This window comes from Stegodyphus dumicola, chromosome 1 (assembly GCF_044657685.1).
Source record: "Stegodyphus dumicola isolate Sdum_Otavi_A_Nest chromosome 1, ASM4465768v1".
Classification (NCBI taxonomy): Eukaryota; Metazoa; Arthropoda; class Arachnida; order Araneae; family Eresidae; genus Stegodyphus; species Stegodyphus dumicola.
Window position 1 is genome coordinate 112,074,026 of NC_140768.1, and position 12,501 is coordinate 112,086,526.

The following is a 12,501-nucleotide window of genomic DNA, read 5'->3' on the forward strand; positions in this document are numbered from 1 at the left end:
TTAAAAAGTATTTTAAGAATTATTGTATAATTATGCAGCAATAATTATGATAGTTGAATTAAATACAGTTGCTTTTTGTTTAATACATATATAGCTAGTTTAATTCTATATAGGGACGCAAATTTACCTTTTTGCCTCCGATGAAAAAAACTTTAGACACGGCTCTGCAAGCAAATAGATACGGTATTAATTTTTAGTATAATTAAAGTTAAATTTATACTAAAGTTTCGCTTTCTCTCTCTCTCTGTCTCTCTTTTTTTTTTTTTCTTCCCAGCGTGTAGCAGAATATAAAACATCAGCAAAAATATTTTTAAAATATTATAATTACATTATTTGAAATATTATAATTAAAATTAGTAAGATAAAATTATTTATCAAAAACCAAGCTTAACTGCAGGTAAGAACATTTTATTTATATAAACCAAGCAAAAATGTAGCCTTGCGTCGGCCGGGAGTCGAACCCGGGTCAACTGCTTGGAAGGCAGCTATGCTAACCGTTATACCACCGACGCTTCGCGAGAACAGCACATCTTTAACTTTTTCAAGATCAAAACTATGTCACTGACCGCTCGGAACAGTTCATCTTCATCGGAGCTCGGCAGTGAAAGCAAGTTCACATGCGATTTAAAATCACGGCAAGTTGGCTATGTATATTTCAGTATTCTTGGTAAGACTGAACTTACTTCGAGGTAATTTTAAATGAAATGGTTTTTAATAGTAAAGCTTGGTTCTTAAATGAATCAAACAATGCTTAAAGTTAAAATGGCCAATCAAACGTAACCAGTGTTCCATAAAATGTTCAACCGTAGTTTTTATACCCAATAATCTGTCTCTAATAATTTTAACTTCCGCATTTTTTCCTATCTGCCTTTCTAAATCATATTAACCAAGATGCTGATGCCACTGCTAACGTTAAAATTAATAACTAAAGTAAAAATTAAAGATAACTAATGTAAGCAGCACGTGCCCATAAAACTCAATGATCTAATACTTTCTTAAATCTAAGCTCGCAGAATGCAGATAACGATAAGGCATATAGCAGCCTAAATATTTTATTGCTGGAATCTTAAAATTCAAAAATTTAAATATATAAATATATCATGTTACCTTTTTCCAAAATAAAAGTATTTAATTAAGGGTTTCGTCTTAAAATTGCTTCATAAATCACTGCCATTCACAGCTTCGAAACAAAGAATTATTCATTTAAACTTTTTGATATTTTCCAGTGCTTTGAGATATGCAATAGGGATTTTTGTGGGTTAACGTGTGCACGTTGTGAATGAAAATGCCAGAATAGAAAAATGTTAAATAAAAATTTGTAACCCTTTTTACGACTCCAAGCAATAATAATTTTTACGTGTGATGATATTTGGGGGAAATTATTTGTGTGCTTTCATCAAATTACTTCCAGATAAACAGTTCAGCGAATATAAAAAGAAAAAAATGGAAACATTTAGCAGTCTGTAATCCCGAGCCCTGATCAGCTGAATGCGTCCAGGGCACACACATTCGCCTTCTCTACTGTAAGACACAAAAAGTAATCGAGATGAACTGGCTCACTGAACTTTAGTGCTTAACTTTCTGAATAATTCTTTACGATTGCTGAAGTTTTTGGAAAAAATAACAGTGTTTTAAATAATTACTTAAATATAAGAGTCATCATTCGGAGTTGCTTAACATAAAAATTAACACACTGTAGGCAAAATTCGTATTCCAATTCGATTAGTGATTTTCCAGTGAATCACTAGTTTACTTAATACCATGTAGAGAATCTAAATTCTTTTATTTTATTCAAATGTTTTACAATTATAAGATTTTATTTAGATTATTTATGGTGTTCTATTGCAGGTGGAATTTTGTCTTCAATTTTTAACCTACTTCCTGATGAGCTATCGAATTCACATTTTGCACACGTATTGTTTCTCGATGACAATGAAATGGGGTAAAACAATTTTTTTCCAAAATTCGATTAGTTTTTCTTTTTAATGTAATGTTTAAATGATTTTTAGTACATATTTTTGTTTAGCGTAACGGAAATGTAGTGTCTGCACCATCCAATAGAGCTGAAAAAAATATTTTCAATGAAATTTGTATAAAAATTGTAACTGCACCATCCAATAGAGCTGAAAACAATCTATTCAATGAAATTTGTATGAAAATTGTAACTTAATTTCTAAAGATTTCTCGAATTTTTCAAAACTGCTAGATTTTTAGATTATTTGAGGTTTATGATATTAAAATTCAACATCCGAAAATTTATCGGATAAAAGTTTTCAAAGTTTCACAAATTATAAAACAAACGTTTCCGGTCTTTTTTCAAATAAGATAAATAAAAAATATTAATTGAGCAATTTTCTGCCTTTTTACTTCCTTGTACGAAGTAAAAAGGAATTATTGTAATCGCGAAAAGCTTCAGGCAGTATATCTAAACGAAAATATCCACTTTGACCGCTTTCGAATGCAATTTAACGATGTTTTTGCGTGATATCTGTACGTAAGGGCAGAATAAAAAACTCTTTTCCTCCAAAAAAAATTTAAAAAAAGATTTAAAATGAATTCTAAAGAGAATTTTTCGTGGCGTCTGTACGAACGTACATACGTACGTACGTATCTCGCATAACTCAAAAACGAGTAGCTTCAGAACGTTGAAATTTTGTATATAAGACTACTATAACATGTAGATGTGCCAAATGTATATAAATATATTTATAAATATATCCACTCTGTTACCCGGCTCAGTGATCTCAGTTTCTTTACTGTTATATGTTTTTAAATTGTACATTTTTTGCTTTAAAAATGATTGAATTATGTTGTTTTTATCTTCCGGTTAAGGGTTTTATGCCTTTAGTAAATCTGTATGCAATATTTTTAGAATTATCAACAATTTTAAAATTGTTTAAGAGCCGCTAAGCCTAATTTCATGGCGGCCATTGCTCTTGTTAACATTTGAAACAGCTGAGTAGCGGATTTGTTCCCAATCTAGAAAACTTAGCTTCGCAACAAAAAAATAACGCCTTCATTTATTATTTAAATCCTTTCTGGAATTTTTTCGAGGAAATAAGCGTTTGAGATTTACTTCGTACTTTGCAATATAGATATTTTGATTTTTTATGTATTTTTGCCTTCTCGCAAAGTGAGAACTGAATTAATTAAATGAGAAATACTCAATCGTCTGTGAAAAGCTGTTTCTTTTTTGTTTTGTTTGCTTAATTTCTTTTATACATAGTTCTAGCTTTATTATAGTATTTGAATAGAACATGTTTCAACGATTAGATAATTCTTTAAATGATATACATTTTGTGCATTCTGAGTTATAATATAAAGGAAATATAATACTGTTAAGTAATCCTAGCGCCAGAGTGTCACTATGGTAAACAAAGTGAATTTTAAAGAATGCATGTATTCTATTGTGGTTTATGCACTGTCGGCGAAGTAGGTTAGAAAAAATGCGTATAATTTACTATTCTGTACAAGGAAGTCATGTGGTGTACACATCAGATGTTTTAAAAAATGTGTTTCAGTCTGAAGCAGACTAAAAAAAAAGTTTCAGTTTGGAAAAATAGCTTTTGTGTTTGTCATCTTGTCGCACTTAATATTGAATTAGAGATTTCAGTTTTTTTTTTTTTTTTTTTTTTTTTTTTTTTCAAGTACAATGCTTGTCGTAGCATTCATTGTTATTGCATCCTATTTCCGAAATTTCATAATTCTCTTTTAATTTGTTGCTTGCCTTTCAATAATGACAAAATCTCTTTATTGATAAAGCGTAACTGAGAATAAAAAAAAAGTAAAGTACAATTAAAAAATATATTTATTAAATAAAGTTTTTATTTAAAATGGATATGATAACAATGCTTTAAAAGGAGAAATGTAATTTGTTATGTAGTTTGGTAGGAATAATAGATTAAATAATTATATTTACAATTTTATATCGCGAATCATAACGCGGAATACTTAAATAGAGAAATTTGTAAATTTAATAATTTACCAAATATATAAGTCATTATCTTTTCTAATTTATCATGGGGCTCCGCGCTTTTATTATTCACGATAAAGAATTATTTAATTTGTTATTCCCATTAAACTATATGATAAATTATTTTGCTCTTTTTAGTGTATTTCTCACATGTTTTTACTTCCTTGTACGAAGTAAAAAGGAAGTATTGTAATCGCGAAAAGTTTCAGGCAACATATTTCAACGAAAATATCCATTTTGACCGGTAAAGCAATTTAACGATGTTTTTGCGTGATATCTGTACGTAAGGACAGAATAAAAGACTCTTTTAATCCAAAAAATTATAAAACTGCTTTAAAATTAATTCTGAAGAGAATTTAGCGTGGCGTCTGTACGTACATATGTATCTCTCATAACTCAAAAACGAGTAGCCTCAGAAAGTTGAAATTTTGTATATAGGACTGCTATAACATGTAGATATGCACCTCGTATTTTGGTTGCAATCGGCCGCACTAAACGTATATAAATATATTTATATATATATATATATATCCAGTCTGTTACCCGGCTCAGTAATCACAGTTTCTTTACTCTTATATGTTTGTAAATAGTATATTTTTTGCTTTCAAAATGATTGAATTATGCTGTTCTTATTTTTCGGTTAAGGTTTTTAATGCCTTTAGTAAATCTGTATGCAATATTTTTAGAATTATCAGCAATTTAAAAGCTGTTTAAGTGCGGTTAAGTTTTAAATAACATGGCGGGCATATTTGTTTACATTTGAAACAACAGAATAGTAGATTTGTTGCCAATCTAGAGAGACTAAGCTTCGCAACAATAAAGATAACGCCTTCATTTATTATTGCGAATTAAATCATGCTTAATCCTTTCTGGAATTTTTTCGAGGAAATAAGTGTTTAAGATTTACTTCGTAATTTTTAATGCAGATATTTTGAGTTTTTATGTATTTTTGCCTTGTCGCGAAGTGAGAACTGAAGTAATTGAATGAGAAATACTAAATCGTCTGTGAAAAACTGTTTCTTTTCTGTTTTGTTTGCTTAATTTCTTTCATACATCGTTTTAGCTTTATTATAGTATTTGAATAGAACATGTGGCAACGCTAATTCTTCAAATGATATAAATTTTGTGCATTCAGAGTGTCGTTATAGTAAACAAATATAGTGAATTTTAAAGAGTGCATTTATTCTATTGTGGTTTATGCGCTGTGGACGAAGTAGATTTAATTTAATCCAATCAATTTAAATGAAATTCAAGAAAAAAATGCGTATAATTTAATATTCCGTACAAGGAAGTCATGTGGTGTACACATCAGATTTTTTTAAATAAAAGCTTTATGTAAACAATTTTTTTAATTATATTTAATTTTTTTATATCTTGCAACATAATATTTTACTTATTAGTCGTAAAACACTTGAATAAGGGTCTATTAATAAATTACAGCAATCAAAAGTATTACTGCATTGACTTGATACAGAGTTAGATTATTTAAAATAAGTAAAGAAATAGAATAAATTGTTGATTTGTTTTATTAATGGACAGGTATTTCAGTAGCACTGATTATAGCATTTCGCATTTGAGAGGCTGATGCTATATCTTCGTTTCAAAATAAAAACTTCAAGTTTATTAAATTTTAAATCATGAGATGCATGAAATGAAAGATGAAAGACGGTAAAATGTTTCATGAATTTCGCACTCAATTAAAAAACTTCAGATGTAAATATTTTGTGTATTTCCTCATAATTCATTGAGTTGATTTACCTAAAAATCCTACATAAACATTCATGTCCATTAAAATTAACAAAGCATATTAACAGCAAACCTCTTAAAAATATGTATATTCCGAAAGTAATCAATGAAAAATACAAGATAGTATAAAAAGTACATGAAGTCTTGCAATGCTAAATTAAACATATACTATTTTCTAATTACTATCGATTGTTTTATGAAACTCCAAAAATATCCTTTAGGCTTTCGATATTTAATCTGAAATAGTAAAGTTTAGAGCAAATTTTCATTTTTATTATTCTATGGCAAATGAATCCTATAATTAGGATCTACTATTTGGTTCACACTTTCAAAACTCTGACAACAGAGACACTTGATTCAAACGCTTATATCTTTTCTTTGAGAATTATGAATCCCGAATCACATGTAGTTGTAACATAAAATATCCTTTAACTCTTTTTCATTGCAATAACTACACTGCAGGCCGTTAAACTTGCAACTCCAGGAAGGAATGGTCTGATGAACGTCAAAATCACATGAAAGAAAGAAGAAGTTGAGACATACCAAATGGGACCAGTATTTCAGCGCATTTTAGACGAAGCAGGCGGGAGAAACGACTTTTCTTTTATGAAACACTACATAAAAGAAAAGTTGTATAGTGGATGTCTCATTCGAAAAGGGATTTGTAAGATGGGAGTATGCACAGAATATCGTGTTATGCCTCGAATAAGAAAATGGAATGCTTACCAGCAAATTTCAAAATTCAATCGAGACAGGATGGTTACTTATCGAAAGTGTAGGCTATCATATCATACGTGTCTGGAGTGTCCGAGGAGACAACACGTCGCCTGCTTGCATTCGATATCAGCATAGGGGCCCTGTACCTGGTGTGATGGTTGGGAAGCTATTGGGTATACGACACGCACATCTCTAGTTCGGATCGATGGTAATTTGAAAGCAAATGGGTACATTTCTGACATCTTACGTCCAGTGATTGTGCCCTATCTTCGAGATCTCCAAATGCCATATTTCAACAAGATAATGCAAGGCCACATGTTTCACTTCGTGTTTTGACCTTTCCCGATACACAGGATATTCGATTGCTGCCCTGGCCTGCACGGTCTCCAGATCTGTCACCACTGAAAACATTTAGTCATGGATTGCTGAGAAACTGGCCCACTACCCCTCCGCAGCTAATATGGTTGATCAAGTGTGGCATAGGCTTGAAGCAGCGTGAGATAAGTTGTCCATTTCTGTCATGCAAACCCAGTTTGACTCCATGCCGAATGGGGTAAGGGCCGTATTAGCTGCTAGGGTTGGCAGCTGTTTCTACCAATTTCGCTACCCTGTAAACCTCCAAAAAGCTTACAAATTTAAACATTTTGTCTTCATGTCATACTGTTTACGTACAATAAATATCTTTTTTTATATTTGCTTTCTTTCATGGTATTACAATTTTAATGGCCAATAGTGTAGTTAATTTTATTATACGATATTATATGATGTATTCACCTTATATTTAGGGCTGAATTTGTTAAGTACGTGAACTGCATATTTGCACTTCAGATCAAATTTTAATAGTGTGCAATTTGAGAGGAAAGAAACTTGCTGGTTTAATTTCAAAATTAAAGAAATTAAATAAAGGAGAATGTGCATGAATGTAGGTTTGTTTCTCGCATTGCAAAAAATGATGGTGCCTAGAGCGATCAAATTTTCAGTAACGTAGTCCTCCACCCGAACATGGGCACCTGGAAGCCCCAACCATGATTTTCGAATTTATTTTATTATCTATGTTACATTCGGTAAAACTTTAACGAATTTTTGATTAACAAACTCAATGATTTCTAAACGAGCAATGGCAACATTGTACCGAAAAAAACGTTCTTATCCCCAGCTTGCGAGACCATCTGTTCGAAATTCTAAAGATATCCTGTTTTAAAATATTTTATGATTTTGCTGTTGAATTTAATTTTATGTGTTTAGCTACAAAGAACATGTTATTTAACAAATGAAGGTAACACACAAAACGTTAAAAAACCGCCCATTTTTATGTAATATAAATTCTGTAATTCTTTAAAGATTTAATTCCAGCACTTTTATTTATTTATTTATTTATTTATTTTTATTTATTTATTTATTTATTTATTTATTTATTTTTTCCATTTAAAACTCATTTTCTAAAAAGTATTTTGAATATTTTGAAATCTTTTGATTATTTTGAATTATGTTGTATATTAAATAGAATCATATTTACTCCTGTAATAAGAAAAAAATGATGCTGCGATTCGATATTTTAAAAACATTATGTAACAGAATTGCATTTATTATTTTAATTTTACTAGAATTTAGAATTCTCAAGTCATCGAATTATTAAATTCAATTGTTGAGGATATTTATTGTCTCCGAATATAAAGTTGGACTCAGAAATGCTAGTAGAAAATTAAATTATTTATCAAAAAGAAGTTAAGCTGCAGGTAAGAGCATTTTATTTATTTAAAATTGAGCAAAAACGTACACCTGCGTCGGCCGGGAGTCGAACCCGGGTCAACTGCTTGGAAGGCAGCTATGCTAACCGTTATACCACCGACGCTTCGAGAGAAAAGCGCATCTTTACCTTTTTCAAGATCGAAACTGTGTCACTGACCGCTCGCAGCAGTTCATCCTTATCCGAGCTCGACAGTGAAAGCAAGGTCACATGAGATTAAATATCACAGAATGCGTCTATGTGCATTTCAAAATAAAACTGAATTTACTCCGAAGTAATTTTAAATGAAATAGTTTTTACTAGCAAGGCTCGGTTTTTAAACGAATCAAATAAGGCTCAAAATTAAAATGACCAATTGGCGTGTCTGTGATCTGTACAACGTTCAACATTAGTTTTTAATACCCATTGATCTATCTCGAATAATTTTTTTGCCGTGTTAATACTGATGCTGATTGTTGTCGACCGCACAGAGAGATCTAAACTTTTTTAACTGTTCAGAGTTGACTTTTGTCGAGCACACAATTTTTTGACTGCTGAATGATCTCTCTCCGATTGTTTTTGATTACTCTCATTTTCAAAAATATTGCATGTAAACGTGAACATGGATCAGATGAGTTCCTGTGCATTTGATTTTCTGACGTGCATATTATTAAATATAATCTTTTTTTATGGTTTTTTTTAATTTAGTTCTTTTGCGGTTTAGAATGGCAATAATTATAACCGAGAGACAAATAAGAAAATTTAAAATAATGTGTATTATTGAAGTATTTTGTTCCAGTTTTATTTATTTATTTATTTATTTTTTCAGTAAATAAGAAAGTTCGGAATTATTTACGAATTCGTACGTTTATGGTTTGAAATACTATACTAATAAGTTATTTTTACTTTAAGACGCTTGCTCCAATCATTTAAATTAGCAGTCAAATCTACCAAAAATTATTACTATTTAAACCGTTTGGCAGCGTCAAATTATGGCGCAGATTTTGCTATCGACATCCAAAACATTTAATTTCATTAAGTAGGTTATAAAATTTTTTCAACATTTGCCCTCGACTGAGCCACCTTACCTCTGTATAGTATACAATATCTCCATATTCGGCATCCACCCATTTGAGAAATTCATGTAATTGGTAATATTTCAGCCCTTGGTCCTTTATAAAATTCACAGTCTTGACGGCAATTTACTTAACATGATCCATTTTTAAAACTTCTTTGCAAGTGTTTTAAATCTTCTTTGGATGGGGGCAGTCTAAATATACGGGAAGCTGAAAATCCTCTTGAGAGGTTGATGGTAGGAGACTTTCAGACCCGCCCCCTCCCGAGGTGCTGTTTATCAAATCTGTTAGCGGAAGTGAGCAACTTCGTACTGCCACCTGTATGGTGCTCAAGGTTGTTGCCAACGACAGACGAAATTTTGCAATCCTTGCCACGATGAATTTCATGGGCTTGTTCTGATATTACTGTCAGACAAGTGAGACAAGTCATAACAAACACGAAGCAACATATAAGTGTAATACGATATGTTTTTATATACATAAATGTTACATGAGTAAATTCTGATAAATAGGGTCTCATCCATGGGTCACTAGTCACAAGTCACGTGAAAGCTTCGACCATTGAGTAGATGCATAAAGATATGTTTTCCTTTCATATGCTTTATGTAAATTTAATGCTTGACAAATATTAATAATCTTATCTGTAACGTTCTACTACATAAAACTCTTCAAGTATGCTTACTTTTGTTAGGTTTATATTTTAATCGAGATCTTATTTCTTATGTGGAATCTTTCCGACATTTCTACTGTTTCGATTACTTCGGAAAATGCACTTAAAAGAGTTTAAATACTATGCGAGAGTCTAAGATTCAAGAAAGAAAGTTGGCAGTCTCAACCTGCGTGTTCAGTTTCCTTTGTTGTTGCTTGCTTTCATCGCTGCGCTCAAAGCTTAAATTGCGCTGGAGCCGTAAAAAAGAAGTCTCCGGCACTTCTTTTATGCAATTACGGAACAACAATTTCAGTAGAAATTTGATCTCAAAAATTTTATTTTTAGCAACAATAAAATTATATTACAAATCTCTTATTAAATTTTAAGTTAACTCTTTACATTGTTTTCATTTTCATTTTAATTATTTATTTAATTAATTATTTTAATAAATAATAATCAATTAATTATTAATAAATTGATTGTAATTAATAATAATAATTAGATAATAATTAATAAATGTTAATTAAATAATTATTTATTAATTTGATAACAATGACTATTTAATTTTTAAATTATTAATGATTTTAATAGTCATTTTATTTATTTGTTTACTCTTGTTCCTCTTTCCTGAAGGTCTTCTAAGGCTCCGTCCGGCAATTCTAATTTTAGAAACTAAGCCCTGGCTGCTCTACAAGCTGGTGAGTTTGCTTCGTTGAAATTAATGTTGAAAATAGCAGCAAAGAGGAGCCAAGCGCCTGGGCTTTAAATTTAATCTTTAAATTGCAGATAATTTGGTTTCTAGTCCGAATGTGGTGGAGCTAAGTGGAGAAGAAGTGGAGCTAATTTTGCTATCATTTTAGTTTCCTGCGACAATACTTATTTCCGAGCATTTTAGTACCTAAATCAAGGAATGAAGTTTTTTTCAATACTGTGACAAAGTATTTTCAAATCGTAAAATCCAATTTTATAAAAACAATTTTATACTTGTATCATATGCTTTTGGTATGACCCCGATACGGGAAGCTATGTCAATACTTAGTACCAACAGATCCTTTACAAACAAAGATGAAATTTATACTTGGTATTTCACCTCTACGCATTTCATTCTATGAAATACCAGAATGTGCAAATACAGCTGCTTCTAATACAAACAGTATTGTGCAAATGATTTACACTTCTTGCTTCGTAAATCTTTCAGACGTACATCTGAATATTTCCACGCATCCCGTTTTATTGCGTATTTCTCATATTTGATATTATATATTTATCTGTTTCTTCAAAATACTTCAAAATAATTTGAAACGATAATCTGAATAAAGTAGTTATCAGAATATACTGTTACGTTATTTTCTTCCTTCCCGTTCTCACGGGGTTCGTAGATTTGGAGTGAATAACGACGACATTTGACGAAGTATCGAAACACAGTTTATTTACCAATATTAATCAGATAGCTCCAAAATCACTTTTACAGTCGTCGAACTGTTATAAACACGCTGACACGTTCAACGACGCAGCCTTTACACTAACAATAACAGTGGAGACAGCTTCACTGCAAAGCACCAGAGTACAGCTCCCAACTCTGCTTGGTCGTTCTCGAAACTCCGCGTACTCTCGAGACTCTCCACCCGTTGCACTCGGCGATGTAGCTCTCGACTCAGCACAGTCTAAGACAAAACTCGACGATGCACTAAAAGACTCTCTCGATGTACTCGACGACCATCTCGGCGCTAGACTTCGAGACACTCACTCAATGACTGACTATCAGCTCGCTAGACGAGACACACACACTGGCTCGCCCTCTCGACGAGGCACTCACTCGATACTAACTAACTCTCCGCGTACTAGCAGGGTCTATATAGCTTTTGACTGGTGTTCGAGAACATTCTGGGCTAAGCCGGTAAGAATTCGTTCCAGGGGGTTCTCTATCCGTCCGTAGTATATCGCCGATTTTGTCGCCAAAAAGGCGATTTCTCGCCAAATGTGGCAACCCTGTCTTCCCTTGCCATTTTATGGCAACCCTAAAAATGATTTGCGGGGAAGCGATCTTACCGCAGCTGTACATTTTGTAACAATACTTTCATGACATTAACAATGTTTTTAATGTTATCGGGCATTAAAGCTTTAAATCTGCATAAGAATTAGCAGAAATGCAGCTGCGAAAATGCAAAAATGTCATTTCAGAAATAATAACAAACGTGAACTTGTTAGAGATTTATATAGAGTATGAATAAAAAACACGTAAATTAAATTATACAATATCGGTTTTATTAAAGTCTATTAAAGGAACCAGCAGACTATTTAAGCAATTTTCAAACAGTAAATTGTTTAATCCTCATGCTGAAAAATGTATTAAAAATCTATAAATAAAACTTATCTAAAAACTTATCTACGTACATTGTATACTTATTGACGTTAGGTTATTAAATTAGTAAACTACATGGGATTTGAATTGTGAATGATAAAACTTTTCTCTCTAATTTGTTTTTTATTCAGATGAATTTAAATTTTCCTTATAAAGGAAAAGAAGGGAAATCAGATTCCTTAAGAATGCATAATTAATGAATTCGAATAAACTTGTTTAAGTCTCTTCAAAGTAACTGCGAAGAAATTTTGG

At 31.5% G+C, this 12,501-nt stretch overlaps 2 non-coding genes across 2 annotated transcripts; both read right to left on the reverse strand.

Moving 5' to 3' along the window:
- Positions 1-440: 440 nt before the first annotated feature.
- On the reverse strand, positions 441-512 carry TRNAG-UCC (transfer RNA glycine (anticodon UCC)). The gene has a single exon. It is a non-coding gene; the product is annotated as a tRNA-Gly (tRNA).
- Positions 513-8,216: 7,704 nt separating this feature from the next.
- TRNAG-UCC (transfer RNA glycine (anticodon UCC)) lies at positions 8,217-8,288 on the reverse strand. Its single transcript has one exon. It is a non-coding gene; the product is annotated as a tRNA-Gly (tRNA).
- Positions 8,289-12,501: the final 4,213 nt, after the last annotated feature.